A 19,415-nucleotide genomic window follows, 5' to 3' on the forward strand; every position below is an offset into this window, starting at 1 on the left:
TCCATGAAGGCAGCGGGGCGTCCATCCTCAGACCCCATCTCCCAGCGCTCCCCGCGGGCACCCCCTCCCCCGTTATACTCAGAACTTTGAAGCCCTAGAGTGTGGAGTGCAGAGCACGACAGGGCATCTGTCACAGATGCGTGGACACTCACGACGCGTGGTGGGAGACGGCGCTTGTGTGGAATCCACAGGCCGGAATGAAAGTGGAATGCACACGAGCAGTGCACCGTCCTTCTTACAGGGCCAACAGAGGCTTCGGGCGTCAGGCGTTGCGGCACAGCGGCTTAAGTGGCTGCCTGCAATGCCGGCATTCCCTGTGGGCGCTGCTTAGATCAAGGCTACTGCACTCCCAATCCAGTTCCCCGCTGATGTGCCTGGGAAAGCCTTGGGTGGCGTCCAGAGTCTTGCACCCGTGCCACGCCCATGAACGACACTGGGGGAGTTCCAGGCTCCTGGCTTCACCTTGGCCCACCCCACCATTGTTGCCATTTGGGGAATGGAAGATCTGTCTCTCCCTCTGTCACTGTAGCTCAAGAAAGAAAGAGAGAGGGAGGGAGGGAGGGAAGGAAGGAAGCGAAAAAAAAATTTAAAAAGAAAAAGAGAAAAGGAGTCTGAGGGAGCCCGTTTCACCGTCCCGCCATTCAAGGCCACAGCTGCAGACCCATCAGTGAAGAGCAGGTCTGCACCAGAAATATCCAGAGCTTCAATCTTTGTCTGCTGTCCAGGGCCACAGGCAATATATTACTGTTGAGATCTACTTCCTGAAAACCCATAACCGCAGGCCCATTGTGAGGAAAGTCAGAAAAGAGAAACTCATGGCATAGAGCTGGAGACCTAGAAGCCATGAGCGATTTTCTAGTAAAAATACATAAAAGTTGGGGCCAGTGCTGTGGTGTAGTGGGTTAAACCACAACCTGTAGTACCAGCATCCCATATGGGCACCGGGTAAGTCTCTCCCTGGTACTCTGACACCATCAGAAGCACATGTCCTGCCTCTCCAGTCTATGCATATCCTGGAGCCTGTGTGAAGTGGCACAGACCCTAAATGCCTCCCTTCCACTTTCATCTTCACTCATTTCCCAGCGTGCAATCTTTTCCCTGAGACCATGGATTGCAGGGGACACAGTGCACATCTGCTCTGGGAGATAAGTAGGAAGTGAGAGAAGCCTGGAAGGGGACTCCCTGAATCTGAGGTCCCCAGAGGCGATCCCCAGCTCTGCCCTCCACTGCCTTCCTCTACAGTGGAGACTCCCTGGGTTCCTACAGCCACGGGACAGGTGTGGAGAGTCCTCCCCTTTGTGGTGCATCCTGCAGAGCAGTGCAGTCGTGCACATTTATGTCTCAGCAAAACAGTTCCCATCTCCATGGAGAACCTTAGGAAAGGTCATGTGGGGTGAGCTCCTGTTTCTATGTCAGCTTTGCAACACTGAATGTAAAAGTGGTCACTGAAAAACCCAGGAAGCTTGCTTATTGTGAGAGTTGAAGGATCAAATTCCACTGCATATTAACTGTAAATTTCAAGATTTAGAGGTGACTTTTTCTTTTTTTAGTTGTCTTAAAGATTTTAAAATTTATATGAGAGTTACAGAGAAAGGCAGAGAGGTCTTAGATCTACTGGCCCAGTCCCCAAAAGGCTACAATGGCCCAGACTGGTCCAGGCCAAAGTCAGCAGCCCAGAGATCTTTCCCAAGTCTCCTGCATGTGTGCAGGGGACCAAGCCCTTGAGTCGTCTGCCACTGTTTTTCCAGGCAAATTAGCCCAGAGCTGGACTGGAGATGAAACTGTCAGGTCCTGGACTTGTGCCCATACTGGATGCCAGCATCACAGACAGCAGCTTAACCTGCTATACCACAATGTCAGCCCAAAATATTTTTATTTTTGAACATTGCCTTTGTTAATGAATTAATAAATCTATTCATCCTTGATTTTTCCAGTCATTTCTTTATTCTCTGTGAATTTGCATTTGCTCTTTGGGATACCAACCCTTCTGCATTGTTGACTGCAAACATTATATGAGGTTCCCTCTGTCATTCATGAAGGGATGAAAGCATAAACTCATTTTAATGTGAACCTAAGGAGATCGTTTTAACATTAGAGACAGATAATCTTTTCTTTTTTTTTTTTTACAGGCAGAGTGGACAGTGAGAGAGAGACAGAGAAAAAGGTCTTCCATTGCCGTTGGTTCACCCTCCAATGGCCGCCGTGGCCGGCACACTGCGGCCGGCACACTGCGCTGATCCGATGGCAGGAGCCAGGAGCCAGGTGCTTCTCCTGGTCTCCCATGGGGTGCAGGGCCCAAGCACCTGGGCCATCCTCCACTGCACTCCCTGGCCACAGCAGAGAGCTGGCCTGGAAGAGGGGCAACCAGGACAGAATCCGGTGCCCCAACTGGGACTAGAACCCGGTGTGCCGGCGCTGCTAGGCGGAGGATTAGCCTAGTGAGCTGCGGCACCGGCCGAGACAGATAATCTTGAGGTAGTTTCCTTTTTCCCTTCATTTGCTTGATTTTATTTATTTCCCCACCTCTCTGGTGTAGGCATGGTTTTAATAGCACAAGTTTCCATTAGTTGTGTTTCCAGAGTGGCCATGAGAAGCCGCTCAGATGTAGTCAGCTGACGCCTAGTAATAGTTCTGCAGTATAAAGCATAAGCACATCAGAGCACTGTGTTGGTTTCTGATTTTCAGACTCCTTTTTCCTTTGCTTTTTATAAACATCACAACTTGAATTAACATATCTCAGTCCACTGCTGTGGATAGACGTTAAACCATGTGTTGTAGAAAATAGGGTGTGGAGGGAGAGTTTCTGGGGGATGTTCCATCTCTGTCTGGCTTCTTGGTGATTTGGACCTGGGTCAGTGATAAATTCATGCTTCTCTCTGGTCTGCTTTGCCTTCTAGGAGTCCAACTGTATATTATTCTAGCTATTTGTTCCTCCAGGTTATTGTTTTGCAGGTTCCTTTGAATGCCTGTTATAATTCAGGCCTATTTTTGGTTAGGAATGGCAGCAGTGGAGATGAATGTATGTATTACTGTTGTCTCACTAAGCAGCCTGGAGTAGAGCCGATGGGTTTACTTGACAGTGTGAACTTCCCTTAGTGTCCCTGGAAGCAGCCTCGCCCACTGCGTGCAGGCAACAAGGTAGCAGGACAGAGGCACAGCAAACAATGCCATGGAAATTTACTGTTGCCGGGAGCTAGGCCATGCTGCATTGGCTTCTGCATTGGCAGTGCTTAGCCTCGCCAGCAGGGCCATCTGCTGGGGCTGCCTCCTTCATACAGTCAGCCCTTCTTTCTTAGTGACCATGGCTCCTGTGACAGCAAAGCTACAAGTTTGGGTGGTGGAAACCGTGGAGGAGTCAACAATGTGGAGCAGCTTGAGTATATTTCTTTGGTGCTTGAATGATCCTGGCCAACCCGTACAGCTTCTGTGTCTAACATCACTGCCTTCTGCTGCATGGTGGCTCTGCTCTGTCGTGTGTCAGAGACCTTTGGGTGGCATTTCCATTTATAGAGCATGAGCCTAGAAATGTCACTTCCCCAGTGGTTTTAAGTATTAGTTCTTTGGCCTCAGTTTCTAGAAACTCTTCTGTCTTAATGTCATGGCCCAGCACAGAGATGGTGTTTTTCTGGCACTTGCTGTGTTGAGATGGCTGTGTGGCCTTCCTGCTTTATTCCATAAGTGACTGAAATCCTGTTTCAAAGATCAGAAACATGATTTGTTTGTTTCTGAGTCATGGACAGCAGGCTACCTCACTGGCAAGGCATGCATAAATGGTTATCCCGTGATACCTGGTAAAAGTCACTTGGTTCTTCCTTTAGTTCTGAAAAACTAGAGCTTGTAGAGTGTTTTTGTATGCTACAAGCTGACCATTATTGAAGGTGCTGTGAGCATGTGGTAACCCTGTATTCCTAGTCTTGGTTAGCACATGAACGGTTGTGTTTAATGTATGAAAAAAATATATAAATATATATTTTTAAACCTCCAAGAAATAAATTAAGAAAACAAATTGCTTTCAAATGCTTGTGAGTATTTAAATCTTTGGTAAGTAAAATAGTAGTATCATAGGCTTAATAATAGTAGCTCTGTCTCCCCATACGTACATGTTATAAAAAGTTACTAGGAAATTACTGAAAACAAAGGCTAGCTTTATTTAATATTATTTCCCTCTAGAGTAGAGTCTAGATCCTTTCTAAGCCAGATAAAGTACTGAAACAGTAATTACTGAACATAAGTTTATGTATTCCATTTGACATCTTGCTTCTGTATAATAAGGAGAAGCAAAATATCTTGGAGTATCTTAATGAATATGAAAAAGATAAGCCGGCTCTGTGGCTCACTAGGCTAATCCTCCGCCTTGTGGTGCCGGCACACCGGGTTCTAGTCCTGGTCGGGGCACCGGATTCTGTCCTGGTTGCCCCTCTTCCAGGACAGCTCTCTGCTGTGGCCCAGGAGTGCAGTGGAGGATGGCCCAAGTACTTGGGCCCTGCACCCCATGAGAGACCAGGATAAGTACCTGGCTCCTGCCATCGGATCAGCGCAGTGTGCTGGCTGCAGCACGCCGGCCGTGGCGGCCATTGGAGGGTGAACCAATGGCAAAAGGAAGACCTTTCTCTCTGTCTCTCTCTCTCACTGTCCACTCTGCCTGTCAAAAAAAAGATATCACGTGAGGGTCCTTATTCCTCTAGAAATTACAGATTCACAAATGTGTTAGTCTGCTATCAAATGCTGCTCCATGACTGCACTATAGAGTGAATGTTCATGGCTTCCTCAAACATATCTGTTGGTATATTTAGCCTGTTGTGATGGTCTTTGATACTGGGGTTCTTGGTAAGTGATATGGTCACTCTTACAACAGAACCCTATGTTTTTTTGTTTTTTGATTATTTCTTTTTTTTTTTTTTGACAGGCAGAGTTAGACAGTGAGAGACAAAGAGACAGATAAAAAGGTCTTCCTTCCATTGGTTCACTCCCCAAATGGCCACTACACCTATCTGAAGCCAGGAGCCAGGTGCTTCCTCCTGGTCTCCCATGGGGGTGCAGGGCCCAAGCACTTGGGTCATCTTCCACTGCCTTCCCGGGGCACAGCAGAGAGCTGGTCTGGAAGAGGAGCAACTGGGACAGAATCCAATGCCCCCTCAGGTACTAGAACCCCAGGGTGCCAGCGCTGCAGGTGGAGGATTAGCCAAATGAGCCACAGTGCCAGCCTAGAACCCTGTCTTAAACATTACTTGGCTGTTTCTGCTCTGAACAGCCCTCGACAATTTTGACAAATTATTTCAACCATAATTGTTTCCATACTTCTCAGCATGTCCTAGGAAAATAATTTATTTGAAATCACAATTAAGAATTACAGAATCAAATTGTTGCAGGAGTTTCAGTCAGTTTTTTATTTCAGGTTGGATAATGAGTGTGAGAAAAAGGAGAAGTAAAGTTTCACTGAGGAGGGGATCCAAGGGAGTGTTCCAGTAAGGTTGTGGACAACACAGCTTATTTAGCGATTGCCTGTTGATTGATCAATCGCCTATGTCAGGGCCTGCTTCGTTGTTTTGTTTCATGTTTGCATGTTTTCTTCAGGAGTCTGGTTTCTGGTGAATTGAGCAATGGCTTCCTTACATACATTTCAGGAAGTGGTCATTGTCTCTGACCAGGTTATCTCTCTATTGAGGTCTGATCTGGCTTCCAATACCTGGAACATTCTATACATCAAGGAAGTGGTCCTGGTCTCTGATGAGCTGAGAATGCCATCTTTCTGAGTAGAAAGAGTTGAAAGATGTTACCTCACTGATCACTATAGAAATGCCATAGTTGGAAACTGTTGCTGACAGGTTGAAAATGTGGTGGTCTGGCCGGTGCTGTGGCTCACTAGGCTAATCCTCCACCTTGCGGCACTGGCACACCAGGTTCTAGTCCCGGTTGGGGTGCCGGATTCTGTCCCGGTTGCCCCTCTTCCAGGCCAGATCTCTGCTGTGGCCCAGGAGTGCAGTGGAGGATGGCCCAAGTCCTTGGGCTCTGCACCCCATGGGAGACCAGGAGAAGCACCTGTCTCCTGCCTTTGGATCAGCACAGTGCGCTGGCCGCAGAGGCCATTGGAGGGTGAACCAATGGCAAAGGAAGACCTTTCTCTCTGTCTCTCTCTCTCTCTCTCTCTCACTGTCCACTCTGTCAAAAAAAGAAAGAAAGAGAGAGAGAGAGAGAGAGAGAGAGAGAGAATGTGGTGGTCTGCTCTGACACCAGAACCTGGTATCTTGTAGTTATTTAAGAAAAAAGGACACTTCTATATCCCAGAACCCATTATTTTCCTATCTTTCTGCTGGTATTTCACTTACTGCATTCTCACAAGATAGCTACTCAAGGAGCACCCCCCTGCTACCCTTACAATGCTATAGTGGATCTGCTGACTGATGTGAGATGAGAAGGCCATAGATAACCAACTGCAGCACCAGCAACAATAAGCACAAAGAAACACATAGGAACATCTGACTACAGAATTGCCCACTTTTGGCAACTGAGGTTTATCTTCAGTTATTGAAACTGGAGTTAGAGAAGTATTTAACTTCATAATAGTAAATGAGAAATGGGCATATCTTTCTCATTCATAAGATTCTTTTTTCAGTTGCTGATTGAGTGTGGTGGCTGCAGCTGACCAATTCTACAATAGCTTCTCTGCTGAGAACTACAGGTTGCACTGGGAGGCCACGATGCAGCCCCTCTCCTACCAACACCTCTTTTTCTGTTCTATCCTCAATTGCTTCTACAACATAAAACTCAGAGATCACAACCAGTTAAATTTGTGTTTTAACTCTGGTATACTACACATAAAACATGAATGCCCTGGCATTGTGCTCAACTATCATTTTTGTACTATGTCTATGATGATTAATAATTATTCTGTAAAGAATTTTGATGGTGTTCATGTTTGCAGGGAATTTCTCCCTATATTAATTATCTGGTTTTTTGGAGTTCCTTCTCCATAGACTTCTCTTATAATTCTGTTTCTGTGCATTCGTTAGTAACAGTCTATATTTCATTTCTGAGTTAAGATTCTGAGTCTCTCCTTTGTAATCTAAGTGTTTGTAATATGTGTTCATTTGTCAAAGAATCAAGTTTGATTCTGGTGATTTTTAAAAAGATGTACTTATTTAAAGGCAAAGATGGAGGGGGTAGGGAGGGAAAGAGAGAGATATCTTTGACTTTCTGATTTAATCACCAGATCAGCACAGTAGCCTGGGCACAATCAGGCCAAAGCCAAGAGTACAGAACTCAATCAGGGTCTTCAAAATGGTGGCAAAACCCCAGGTATTTGAACAAATATCTTCTGCCTCCTATTTGCACAGCAGTGAGCTGTATGGGGAGTAAAGCAATGTGATTGTTTACTTCCCACATACTCAATACAGTCAGGTCCAGGCTTGCCAAAAGCCAGAAGCTTGGAACTCTACAGCTTTATCCCACATTGTTGGCCAGGACCCAGGTTCCTGTGCCATCACATGCTGCTCTCTGTGATCTACATTAGCAGAACAGGTACCAGTAGCCATAACTGTGACTAGAAACCAAGTATATGCATATGGTGCTTAGGCATCCTAACTGGTTGGTATCTTAACCAATAGGCCAAATGCCTATTCCATATTGTATGTTCTTTTTTAAAACATTTTATTTATTTTATTTGAGAGGTAGAGTTACAGACAGTGAGAAGGAGAATCGGGAAAGAAAGGTCTTCCCTCCATTGGTTCACTCCCCAAATGGCTGCAATGGCCAGAGCTGCGCCAATCCGAAGCCAGGAGCCAGGAGCTTCCTCCAGGTCTCCCACATGGGTGCAGGGGCCCAAGGACTTGGGCCATCTTCCAGTGCTTTCCCAGGCCTGAGCAAAGAGCTGGATTGGCGGTGGAGCAGCCAGGACCAGAACCGGCAACCAGATGGGATGCCAGTGCTGCAGGTGGAAAGATTAACCCACTACGCCACGGCAATGGCCCCTCCATATTATATGTTCTTTTTTTAAATTTTTTTTATTTTTTTATTTAATGAGCTTAAATTTCCAAAGTACAGCTTATGGATTACAGTAGCTTCCTCCACCCCGTAACTTCCCTCCCACCCACAACGCTCCCCTCTCCCACTCCCTCTCCCCTCCCCTTCACATCAAAATTAATTTTCAATTATCTTTATATACAGAAGATCAATTTAGCGTATATTAAGTAAAGATTTCCACATTTTGCTCCCATACAGAAACACAAAGTGTAAAATACTATTTGAGTACTAGTTATAGCATTAAACACCTAAGAGTAATTGTGTGTTAATTACAGAGTTCAACCAATAGTTTTAAGTAGAATATAAAATGCAACTTTTGTATTGTTGTGGCTTCCCCCCACACCCTCCCTCCCTCCTGTGGCCCTCCCCTCACCCACTCCCTCTCCCATCCTGCCCTTCATCATGTTTCATTTTCAATTACCTTCATATACTGAAGATCAACTTAGTATATCCTCAGCAGGGATTTCAACAGGTTGCACTCACACAACCGAACCAGGTATAGGGTATTGTTCGACTAGTAGTGTTGTTTTTGAGTTTCATAGTTAAACACATTAAGGACAGAGATCCTACGTGGGGAGCATGAGCCCAGTGACTCCCGTTGTTGATTTAACAATTGGCACTCTTATTTATGATGTCAGCAATCACCCGAGACTCTTGCTATGAGCTGTCTAGGCTATGGAAGCCCCTTGAGTTCAGCAACTCTGAATTTGTTTAGTCAAGGCCATATCACAGTGGAGGTTCCTTCCTCCCTTCAGAGAAAGGCACCTCTCTCCTTTATGGCCTGATCCTTCTGCTGGGGTCTTGTTCACCAGGATCTTTCATTTAGATTGTTTTTTGCCACCATGTCATGGCTTTCCATGCCTGTGAGACTCTCATGGACCTTTTAGCCAGATCCGAATGTCCCAAGGGTTGATTCTGAGGCAGGAGTGCTGTTTTGGGCATTTGCCATTCTATGAGTCTGCTGTGTGTCCTGCTTCCCCGACAGGATCATTCTCTCCCTTTTAATTCTGTCCTTCATTATTTGCTTACACTAGTCTTATTTGTGTAATCTCTTCGACACTTACCCTATCTTTTTGATCAGTTGTGTATTTATATTTATCACTTTACCAAGTGTGCTGGCATTGGTACCTGCCTCCTTGGTAAGGTTGAGTTGAAATCCCCTGGCACATTTCTAGTTCCACCATTGGAGGTAGGTCTGAGTGAGTATGTGCCATCCTATATATCTCCTCCCTCTCTTATTCCCACTCCCATGTTCCACAGAGATCAATTTTCTGTTAATTTTTAAATGCTTAAGAATGGTTGTGCATCGATTGCAGAGTTCAACCAGTGGTCTTGTGTAGAGCAAACCGAGCAACAACAACAACAAAAATACTAAAGGAAACAAAATAGTAAGTTGTTCCTCAATAGTCTAGACAAGGGCTGATCATGTCATTGTCTCTCATAGTGTCCATTTCACTTCAATGGGTATCATTTAGGTGCTCATTTAGTTGCCATCGATCAGGGAGAACATGTGATATTTGTCCCTTTTGGACTGGCTTATTTCACTCAGCATGATGTTTTCCAGCTTCCTCCATTTTGTTGTAAATGCCCGGATTTCATTGTTTTTTTTATTGCTGTATAGTGTTCCATAGAGTACATATCCCATAGTTTCTTTATCCAGTCATCCGTTGATGGACATTTAGGTTGATTCCATGTCTTAGCTATTGTGAATTGAGCTGCAACAAATACTGAGGTGCAAATGGCTTTTTTCACCCCTTTAATTCCATTTGGGTAAATTCCAAGGAGTGGGTTGGCTGGGTCCTGTGGTAGCGCTATATTCAGGTTTCTGAGGACTCTCCAAACTGTCTTCCATAGTGGCTTTACCAGTTTGCATTCCCACCAACAGTGGATTAGTGTCGCTTTTTCCCCACATACTCGCCAGCATCTGTTGTTGGTTGATTTCTGTATGTAAGCCAATCTAACCTGAGTGAAGTGGAAGCTCATTGTGGTTTTGATCTGCATTTCCCTGATGGCTAGGGATCAGGAGCATTTTTTCATGTGTCTGTTGGCCATTTGGATTTCCTCTTTTGAAAAAATGTCTGTTAAGGTCCTTGGCCCATTTTTTATTGGGTTGTTTGTTTTAATTCTGTGGTGTTTTTTGATCATTGTGTAGATTCTAGTTGTTAATCCTTTATCTGTTGTGTGGTTTGTGAATAACGTCTCCCATTCTGTTGGTTGCCTCTTTGCTTTCCTGTTTCCTTTGCTGTTAAGAAACTCTTCAATTTGAGGTAATCCCATTTGTTTATTTTATCTTTGATTACCCATGCCTGTGGGGTCTTCTCCAGGAATTCTTCACCTATTCCAATATCTTGAAGGGTTTCTCCTATGCTCTCAATTAGTTTCATGGTGCTGTGGCGCATCTCTAGTTCTTTGATCCATGTTGAGTGGATTTTTGTATAAGGTGTAAGGTAGAAGTCTTGCTTCATACTGTGACATGTGGACATCCAGTTTTCCCAGCACCATTTGTTGAAGAGGTTGTCCTTGTTCCAGGGGTTGGTTTTAGGTCCTTTGTTGAATATGAGTTGGTTATAGATGTTTGGATTGATCTCTGGTGTTTCTATTCTGTTCCATTGGTCTATCCATCTGTTTTTTTGTACCAGTACCAGGCTGTTTTGATTGCAACTGCCCTGTAGTATGCCTTGAAGTCTGGAATTGTGATGCCTCCAGCCTGTTTTTATTGTAAAGGATTGCTTTAGCTATTCTGGGTCTCATGTTTCTCCATATGAATTTCAGCATCATTTTTTCTAGGTCTTTGAAGAATGACTTTGGTATTTTGATTGGTATTGCATTGAACTTGTAAATTGCTTTTGGGAGAATGGACATTTTGATGATATTGATACTTCCAATCCATAAGTATGGCAGGTTTTTCCATTTTTTGTGTCATCTTCTATTTCTTTCTTTAGTGTTTTGTAATTTTCATCATAGAGGTCTTTGACCTCCTTGGTTAAATTTATTCCAAGGTACTTTATTGTTTTTGTGGTTATCGTGAATGGGATTGATCTTAGTAGTTCTTCCTTGGCCCTGGCATTGTCTGTGTATACAAAGGCTGTTGATTTCTGAGCGTTGACTTTGTATCCTGCTACTTTACCAAACTCTTCTATGAGTTCCAGTAGTCTCTTACAGGAGTTTATCGGGTCCCCTATATATAGTATCATGTCATCTGCAAATAGGGATATTTTAACTTCCTCCTTTCCCATTTGTATCCCTTTAATTTCTTTTTCTTGCCTGATGGCTCTGGCTAACACTTCTAGGACTATATTGAAAAGCAATGGTGAGAGTGGGCATCCCTGTCTGGTGCCAGTTTTCAATGGAAATGCCTCCAACTTTTCCCCATTCAATATGATGCTGGCCTTTGGTTTATCATAGACTGCCTTAATTGTGTTCAGGAATGTTCCTTCTAACCCCAATTTGCTTAGGGTTTTCATCATGAAAGGGTGTTGTATTTTGTCAAATGCTTTCCCTGCATCTATTGAGATAACCATATGGTTTTTGTTTCTCAATTTATTAATGTGATGTATTACATTGATTGACTTTTGAATATTGAACCATCCCTGCATACCAGGGATAAATCCCACTTGGACTGGATGAATGATCTTTCTGATGTGTAGTTGGATTTGGTTTGCCAGAATTTTGTTGAGTATTTTTGCATCTATGTTCATCAGGGAGATAGGTCTGTAGTTTTCTTTCTCTGTTGTGGCTTTTCTGGGCTTAGGAATTAAGGTGATATTGGCTTCGTAGAAAGAATTTGGAAGGATTCCCTCTCTTTCGATCGTTTTGAATAATTTGAGAAGAACTGGGCTTAGTTGTTCTCTAAATGTCTGGTAAAATTCGGCAGTGAAGCCATCCGGTCCTGGGCTCTTCTTTTTCGGTAGTGCGTTTATTACTGATTCAATTTCTTCCATGGTTGTGGGTCTGTTTAGATTTTCTATATCTTCACAGCTCAGTTTAGGAAGGTTGTATTTGTCCAGGAATCTATCCATTTCTTCCAGGTTCCCCAATTTGTTAGCATACATCTCTTTGTAGTAGTTTTGATGAATCTTTTAATTTTTGTTGTGTCTGTTGTTACATTTCCATTACTATCTTTGATTTTACAGATTTGGGTCTTCTCTCTCCTTCTTTTTGGTTAGTTGGGCCAATGGTGTGTCGATTTTGTTTATTTTTTTCAAAGAACCAGCTCCTGGTTTTGTTGATCTTTTGTATTGGTTTTTTTTTTTGTTTGTTTCAATTCTGTTTATTTCTTCTCTGATCTTTAGTATTTCTTTCCTCCTCTTGGATTTGGGCTTGATTTGCTGCTGTTTTTCTAAATCCTTGAGGTGCATGGAGAGTTCATTTGTTTGGTTCCTTTCCAGCTTCTTGATGTAGGCACTAATTGCTATAAACTTTCCTCTTAGCACTGCTTTTGCTGTGTCCCACAGGTATTGATAGGTTGTGTTATCATTTTCATTTGTTTCTGGAAATCTTTTGATTTCTCTTTTAATTTCTTCAATGACCCACTGTTCATTTAGGATCATGTTGTCCATTCTCCATATATTTGCATATGGTGTAGAGATTCTTGGGTTGTTGATTTGAAGTTTCACTGTGCTATGGTCTGAGAAGCTACATGGTATAGTTTTTTTGAATTTGTTGAGGCTCCCTTTATGGCCTAGTATATGGTCAATCCTAGAGAATGTTCCATGTACTGGGGAGAAATACGTGAACTCTGTGTCTGTGGGGTGGAAGGTTCTGAAGATATCTATTAGGTCTATTTGGTCTATGGCGTCAATTAGCTCAGTTGTTTCCTTGTTGAATTTCTGTCTGGTTGATCTGTCCATTGGTGAGAGTGGGGTGTTGAAGTCCCCTGTTACTATTGTATTTGAGTCTATATCTCCCTTTAAATCCTTTAGTAATTCTTTCAGGTAGCCAGGCACCCTGTAATTAGGTGCGTATATATTTATAATAGTAATGTCTTCCTGTTGGATAGATCCTTTAATCATTATATAGTGCCCTTCTCTGTCTCTTTTAATAGTTTTTATGTTAAAGTCTATTTTGTCTGATATTAGGATGGCCACACCAGCTCTTTTTTGATTTCCGTTAGCTTGGAATATCTTTTTCCATCCTTTCACTTTCAGTCTTCATGCATCTTTGCTGATAAGGTGTGTCTCCTGAAGGCAGCATATAGATGGATTCTCTTTCTTTATCCAATCAGCTAGTCTATGTATGTCTCTTTGTCGTGGAATTAAGACCATTCACATTCAACGTGATTACTGTTAAGTACTGTCTTTTCCCCTTCATGTTTCCTGAAACGAGCTGTTTATGTATTTTGAACTTTGTTTGTGGGTTACTCTACATTCACTTTTTTTTGTAGTGAAGTTCTTGTTTTTGTATTTCTGTGTGCAGCACGTTTTGAGCAAGTGTTGTAGGGTTGGATGCATGGATACAAATTCTTTCAGTTTCTGTTTGTCGTGGAAGATCTTTATTTCCCCTTCATTCATAAATGATAGCTTTGCAGGATATAGTATTCTAGGTTGGCATTGTTTGTCTTTTAAAACTTGAAATATATCATGCCATTGTCTCCTTGCCTGTAGTGTTTGCGATGAGAAGTCTGAGGTGAGTCTGATTGACTTACCCCTGAATGTGATTTGTCGCTTTTCTCTGGCACATTTTAGGATTTGTTCTTTGTGTGTCACTGAACTGAGTGTTGCCACAATGTGTTGTGGTGAATTTCTCTTCTGGTCTACTCTGTTCGGAGTCCTGGCTATCTGTTGTATTTGTGTGTTGTTATCCAGCTGCCTTTGTTTGAAGTTTTCTGATATTATTTTGTTGAAGACACCTTCCAATCCATTCTCTCTTTCCACCCCCTCAGGGACTCCTATTATCGGAACATTACACTATTTGATTGAATCTTGTAGGTCTCTGACCGTATTTTTTAATTTTTTAATTTCTTCTTCCTGCATTTGAACTGACTGTATTATTTCTGGAAGTTTGTCTTCGAATTCTGATATTCAGTCTTCTATTTCATCTGTTTGATTTCCGAGGGATTCCAGTGTTTCTTATATGGTCAATTGAGTTTTTCAGTTCTAGAATCTCATTATGGCTTCTCTTTAGGATCTCTAATCCTTGGGCTTGTTTTTCATTCAGCTCTTGACACTGTTTCTCATTATTTCTAAGTATTCTGATTATTTATTTTCTGAATTCTTTTTCTGGCATGTTTTCAACTTCTTCTTCTTCTGCCTCTGTTATGGTTGGTTTAGCCTGCTCCATTGGCAAGTTTATATGTTCTTCTATATTCTTATTGTGGGTTTTTGATTTGTTTTTGGCATTCGGTCTGGGTGGTTTTTCAGGTTGATTTCCCTCTTCTATAGGCTGCTGTGGGTCTCTACCAATATCCAGTGTAAGCAGGCTGCTCTACACAGCCCGAATGTAAACAGACAGGATGACTGCTCTCTGCCCACTGCAGCTCTGGATGCTGCCCTTTTTCCCCCTTCAGGCACTTCTCAGTTTTTTTTTTTTATTGTAACTTGAATAGGTGGGCGTCAGGGCCTTGAGCTGCCCTCCCTCGAGCAAGAAGTGTCCTGTTGCTCCGCTCCACCTTTGGGCTCCGCCTCTGAAGGTTAGTGTGGAGGCAAAGACAGTTCTCCTTTAAGCCCGAATGTAAACAGACAAAATGGCTACTTCCCACCCACTGTAGCTCCGAGGAGGCGCCAAGAGATACTGGCTTACTCAGTCTCTCAATTAGTACCCCTGGATTGCACACTCTTTCTGCAGGCGCCACTCTGTTCTGTTTTCTATTTCCTCCCCCACTCAGTCGTGTGTGTCTCAGTGTCCATCCCAGGGTGGGTTGGGGGAGGGGTGGCGGTGGCTGTGCCACAGTGCTGGGCGAGCGCCCCGTCTCACCTCGGCTTCCAGCGCTGGTGTGTACACACTCCTGCTGATGTCCTGCGCCTCAGGCGTCCACGTCCTCTTCGCGTGTCCACCCTATCTCCCCAGTTTCAAGAAGGGCTTCTCGTTCCTTAAAAACTACAAATTCTCACCCCTCTTTGAACCTTCCCTTACTGGACCTTCGATGTGCTGCCTCCCTATTCCACCATCTTCCCCCAGAACCTATATGTTCTTAACACAGTAATTTGTATCAATATGTAATGTCCTTTTTGTCTCCTACAATGATTTTTGTCTCTCATATAATTGTCTGATGGTAGTATAACCACACCAGTTGGATTTTTACCTATGATACAAGTCTACATTTCCTTTTCTGTCCATCACTTTGAACCTCCTTTCTATTGAATCTACAGTGATTTTATGTAGACAGTGTATGGTTGGGTTTAGTTTTAAAGCATTCTGATATCTGCTTTTTCATTAGAGTGTTGACACTATTTATATTGGAATAATTATGACATTACTTCTGAAATTTTGCATTCGCTTTTTGTTCTCTCTTAGACTATTTTTATCTCATTTCAACCCACACAGCATTTTCTTCATTTCCTTGAATTTTGTAGTGAACACTTTTGATTCCCTTCTTTGATTCCCTATTTGTACATGTTTAGGATACTTTTGTTCTTATTACCAATACTTACCTTGGCAAGATTAATATAGGAGACAAAGAAGAACATTATTTTGAGGAAAATTACTGGGTCAAGAAGACAATATGGGGTTGGAATTGGGCCTGTTAGTTAATGCACCAGTAAGGATGCATGCCCCAAATGTGTAAAAAAATCTCAAATGTATATTATATATAACATTCTGAATACATAGCCACTTAGCCTGAGTTGATGCCACCTGCAATAGCACACAAAGACAATGTTCCTATACACCTCAGTCCAACCCTTTTTTTTCTTGGTCAAAGATACCATTATTATAACTTCTGTGCACTAACATACTTATTTCTAATTATGTTTATGTATTTCTCTTTTAATTGTAATAAGAAATAAAAGGAAAGGATGGACAACTATAAAACCATCCTTGATTCACCATCCTCTCAAATAGAGCGGGAGCTGAAGAGGGTCGTGGTGTAGTTGGTTTTCATGGTGGCATTAAACTTTGTTCCCTCTCTACACTCAGGAAACACCTTCAGAGCAACAGGTATTTCCCAGAGTTATCTTGATCTTTTTGATCTTTTGTCTTTGTTCTCAGTCATCTGGATTCTCCAACTTTACTTCTAACAATGAACACATGGCCACTATGCTTGAATGTGCACTGGTCCTGGGGTTCTTCATACATCACACTTTTTAAAAATGCTTTGGGAGGTAGCCAGAGTGCCAATTTCAGGGGTTCCCAATGGCCAGCCCGAATCCCTTCCTCATGCAGAACAATGTGTCATTACAAGCTTCTTCTGAAACTTTTTCTCTGGAACAATGAACAGTCAAGGTGAATCCAGATCATGTACCTGCTTCATGCAACATTTGAGGGAACTACAGGTCAGGTGGTGAAAGCCATGGCCACAAGTGACACAGCTGGCAGGCATGGTGTTCTCTAGATGGTCAGATCCTCACAACATTTTGTTTCTCATCTTATAAAATGTGAACCATTGTCTTCTTTCCTCCTTCACCAAAAGTTCATCACACCAGAGTCAGTTGGCATATACACTGGGAGGAAAAATGATCCTAAGAAATGGTGTGTGTCACATTTGCACATGAGCTGCTGGATAGCCTGAACCACAAGGGCTCAGGTTTTAGGATACTGCTCTCTCACTCTAGAGTTTTACACTTTCTGCTTGACCCTATGGGACTGTTTGTCTTTGGCTATTCACCTTTCCAGCCTCATCATTTTCCTGCTCCCTAGTAAAATCCTTCCCTCAGCTCCCTTGTGAACCTGTTCTCCCCTTCCTAACCCTTCTTCCTCCTCCTGCCTGTCTTTGCTTATCTAGGGTTATGGCTATGAATGCCAAAATCCTGCCTTAATCTTGTAGTTTTATTTTCTGTGTGCTCATAGTATGAACATTAATTTTATATAATAACTGGCCTGAACCACCAACTGCCCATACATTTGGCCCAGCCTCATTCTCGATGTGTCTATGTGGGAATTTCTGGGTAGGTGTAACATCTGAACAGCTAGAATTTGTAAAGGAAATTGCCCTTCCTGGTGAGCCTTGAATAGAGCAACAGGACTGAACAGTCTGATCAAGAGGGCACCCCTTCCCTTCATAGAACATGTGCGAGAACTTAGGGGCAGGGAAGTGAAAGACCTCACCCCAGTTGACACAGCTGACAGCCATTGCATTTTCCTGGTGATAATCCCTCTCACCATTCTGGGTATGTCACAAAATTTGAGCATAGGAACCATTATCTGCTTGCCTTCTTCAGCAAAGGTTCATTGTAACAGGGCTGCTTGGCATATAACTTAGGGATGGCAAATGATTCCAAGAAGCACTGTTTCACATTTGCACATGAGCCATATGATGCCCTGAACCATGAATGCTTCTGAAAGAGATACTAGGGATCTCTGAATATGGAGAAAGGAGGGGAAATGTCCCAGATGCTCCTGAGGAAGTAGGAGCATTGGATTCACCCTGCTGGGTGTTTCCTTGGTGGAGAAGCCATTGCAGGTGCATGTTTGACTGTGGGGAGCAGCCCGGACTGGACTGAGTTACTGGAATTAAGACTTGTTCTATGCATCTGCTCTCCCACAATATGGCGCTGGGAGAGAAGTAAACAGCTTCCGCACAGCTGCCTCCAGTTCAATCAATAAACTGTAGGACTTGCTCCTGATTGGAGGAGAGCAGCGTACTCGGCGTGTGGGCAGCCGAGTTAGGATTGGCGGAGCAGGACTATAAAGTAGGAGAGAGACGGCATGCACCAGGAACATCTAGGGGGAACATCTATCTGAAGGAACACCTGTGCAGCCCCCGAGAGAGCCGGCCGGCGGTGTGCTGCTCCCCCGAGGAAGTGGGGAATGTGGCAGGGGGAACCACCCTTCCACGGAGGTGGAAGGGACGGTAGCCAACCCGGGAAGGACCAGCAGCCAACCCGGGAAGGACCAGCAGCCAACCCGGGAAGAACCAGCAGCAAACCCGGGGAGGGCCAAGCAGACGAAAGAACAATGCAGGGTCCTGTGTCGTTCCTCCACGAAGACGGGGAGCGACATTTGACATTTTGTTTTTGTTTTGTTTCAGATGAATAATTCCAATTCGTATTTATCTGGAACCCAAGAGAGAAACAAGCAGAGTCAGTGTGGGCTATTGGAAGCAGGCATGAGGTAAGTGTTTTCCATCATCATCCACACAGCCCCTCACTCCATTCTCAGATCATCCCCAAGGTGCAGGCATCATTATCTTCACTTTGTGGGTGAGAAGAATGAGGCTCACAGAGGTAAAGGAACTTGTTTTAGCAAAGAAGGACTCAAAACCAGGGGAAAAAATAGCCAACTTGGACTTGATATAGAAAATTTGTAATGCTGCAAATCTACACCATCCTTGTGGGTTTCTCAACCAGAGAATACCTTGATGAAAACACATGGGAGAGCTGGCTGGTAGCATTTATAAAGGATTTACAGAGGTAGGAAGAAACTGGAGCATAGAGCAATGGCATAGAAGGCTGTGACTGCAATCCAGACACTGGAGATGGAGCAAACAGAGTGTGGAACTAGCAAGCCTTGGTCCAGGACAGGCCTACTGGTTAACACAGTGGTTGGGATGCCCATATTCCATATTGGAACATCTGGGTTCAAGTCTAGGCACAGCTTCAGATTCTAGCTTCCTGCTAATGTGCACCCTTGGAGGCAGCAGGTCATGGGTCAAGTAGTTAGGTTCCTGCTACCCACAGGCAAGACCTGGATGGAGTTCTTGGCTCTCAGTTTCAGCCTGGGCCAGACCTGGTAATTTCTGGCATTTGCGAAGTTGGATTAGCAGACAGGAGCTTGTTTTCTCTGCCTCTCAAAAAATACATTAAAAAACCCAAAAACACCCACAAGACCTTGTTCTAGCCTTGTCCCTGCCATGCTTCCATTACTGCTGGGGAACCCTGAGCAAGTCACAGCCATTTCTCTGAAGCTTTGTAATTTGTCCCTAAGATGCTGATGAACTTGTAATAGAAAACCCTGAGGTTCTTTCAAACTCTAAAATTCTGCCTGAGATTTATAAATTTTAATGCACTCTGAATACCATCTTGAATCCAGAAGAGAATATAGATGTAGTAATTCTTAACATAATCTTGTCAAAGTACAAAGGAATAGGCTTGATTTTAAGAATGCTTTTTTTTTGGACAGGCAGAGTGTACAGTGAGAGAGACAGAGAGAAAGGTCTTCCTTTTTCCATTGGTTCACCCTCCAATGGCTGCTGCGCTGATCCAAAGCCAGGAGCCAGGTGCTTCTCCTGGTCTCCCATGTGGGTGCAGGGCCCAAGGACTTGGGCTATCCTCCTCTGCACTCCAGGACCACAGCAGAGAGAT

This window comes from Oryctolagus cuniculus, chromosome 19 (genome assembly GCF_051225735.1).
Source record: "Oryctolagus cuniculus isolate XC-2025 breed Fujian yellow rabbit chromosome 19, ASM5122573v1, whole genome shotgun sequence".
Taxonomy (NCBI): domain Eukaryota; kingdom Metazoa; phylum Chordata; class Mammalia; order Lagomorpha; family Leporidae; genus Oryctolagus; species Oryctolagus cuniculus.